Source organism: Rhinopithecus bieti, unplaced genomic scaffold (genome assembly GCF_001698545.2).
Source record: "Rhinopithecus bieti isolate Rb0 unplaced genomic scaffold, ASM169854v2 scaffold_6946, whole genome shotgun sequence".
Taxonomy (NCBI): domain Eukaryota; kingdom Metazoa; phylum Chordata; class Mammalia; order Primates; family Cercopithecidae; genus Rhinopithecus; species Rhinopithecus bieti.
In genome coordinates, this window is record NW_016805697.1 from 3,184,425 (window position 1) to 3,186,605 (window position 2,181).

At 46.1% G+C, this 2,181-nt stretch overlaps 1 pseudogene; it reads right to left on the bottom strand.

The window, feature by feature from the left end:
- Positions 1 to 606: 606 nt before the first annotated feature.
- LOC108530549 (40S ribosomal protein S2 pseudogene) lies at positions 607 to 1,478 on the bottom strand (annotated as a pseudogene).
- Between the last annotated feature and the right edge of the window lie 703 nt (positions 1,479 to 2,181).

Consider the following 2,181-nt stretch of genomic DNA (forward strand, 5'->3'; position numbering starts at 1 on the left):
TTTTTTTTTTTCTTTTTGAACAAAGTCTTGCTCCAATGCAGTGGTATGATCACGGCTCGCTGCAGCCTCGACTTCCCAGCTCACATGATCCTCCTACCTCAATCTCCCGAGTAGCTGGGATTACAGGCATGCACCACCACGGCAAGCTAGTTTTTTGTATTTTTTGTAGAGACGAGGTTTCCCCATATTGCCCAGGCTGGTCTTGAAGTCCTGGGCTTAAGTGATCTGCCCACCTTGGCCTCCCCAAGTGCTGGGATTACAGGTGTGAGCCACTGCACCTAGCCGTAATAGTTTATCATTTTTTGTATGTTAGCTGGACTTTTATAAAGGGTAACATCCTTTCGTAAACTACTTGGTTACCCTGAGGTACTGTTCATTCAAGAAAGGCAGGGTAAATGCTTGATTCTCCCCATATGTTTTCTGCTTTTAAAATAATGAATTTGTTCTCTAGCATTATTCAAAGGTAACCAGTGAGATTACTTTGTATCATTATGAACTCATAATGAGTTCATATGGGTTTAAATACATGAGATATGTTTCAATCCATTTCAGTTTTTATCCTTTTTTTTCAGTCTTAATTCACTTTATTTTTCTTATATAAAAACCCTATGTTGTAGCCACAGCTGGAGTCTGGGTCCGCTGCACCGAGACTCTGGCATGGGTCTTGATGTGGTGGTCAGTGAATTCCTGACAGGGAGACTTGGTGAATACAGTCTCCTTCCAGAGATCGGGGATCAGGTAGCTGTAGGTCTTAGAGATGGCATCAAAGGTGGCCTTGGCGAAGTTGCCCAGGGTAGCAGTGCAGCCCCGGGCTGAGGTGTAGCAGTCGTCGATACCCGCCATCATGAGCAGCTTCCTGGGCACAGGTGCCAAGATGATGCCAGTGCCCCTGGGTGCAGGGATGAGGCACACCAGCACAGAGCCGCAGCGGCCTGTCACCTTGCAAGGGACGGTGTGGGGCTTGCTGATCTGTTCCCCAGTAGCCTCTGCGCACGGGGACAATGGAGAGCTTGGCCAGTTTGATGGCCCCACGGATGGCAGTGGCCACCTCCTGGGAGCACTTAACACCCAGACTGACTTGGCCATTGTAGTCCCCGATAGCAACAAACGCCTTGAACCTGGTGCGCTGGTCAGCACGGGTCTGCTTCTGCAAAAACCTCGTCCTTGAGAGAGGCCCCCAGGAAAAAGTCAATGATCTCGGATTCCTCAGTGGGCAGGGAGAAGAGATAGATCTCCTCCAGGGACTTGATCTTCATGTCCTTGACCAAGCGGCCCAGCTTGGTGACAGGCATCCACTCCTTATCCTTGGCCTTGCCTCCGCAAGCTCCGCGGCCTCAGCCCAGGCCCGGTCTATGGCCGCGACCCCGGTCCCCCCAGATGCCACTGCCGAAACCTCCACGGAAGCCACTGCGTTTCCCCATCCCAGGGTCCCCAGGGCCTCCGGGCCCCTGCGCGGCTGCACCAGCGTCATCCGCCATTTTTTGTTTTCTCGGAGGAGAAGCTCAGTTTTTATCCTTATCGACGCTCACATTATCCCGTTTTTGGCTAATGGAAATCTCTTCAACTTGGCTTCCGAGCCCTTTTGATTGTTATCCCAGTAGTCTCTGCTAGCTTCCCTGCTTTCTAGAATGACAAGATGTACCATTTTGTACATTTCCTGTCCCAGAACTGCAATCCGCCTCTCCAAGGAGCCTTTGTGTTTGTTTAGTGGGAAATGGTATTTAGAGGCCACAGTCTGGGTGCTAGGGTTATCTTTTCAAGTTCATATTAGGTACACACAAAAGAGTATATGTATTATTTATGTAATTATGAAGCATAATAGTAAAATGGCTGCCTATCAGTCACAACTCAATTTAAGAATTGGAACATTATCAACAACAGGTATGTGCTCCTCCCTTAACTTAATCCTCAGATTGCACCCAAGAGGGTGAATTGTGTTATTTATTATTTTCTTGTTTAAAGAAAGCTTTATCACATATGTATGTATTCTTAAGTATACATATTTAGCTTAGTTTGTTTTGAACTTTGTAAAACGATATAATGTTTGTTGTCTTCTGGACCTGTCTTGTTTTATCAATGTATTTTTCTAAGATTTATCTATTTTTTTAAAGCTGTAGTTCATTTATTTTCAGTGCTGTGTAATATAATATTATAATATTCGATGCTGTATAATATACCAAA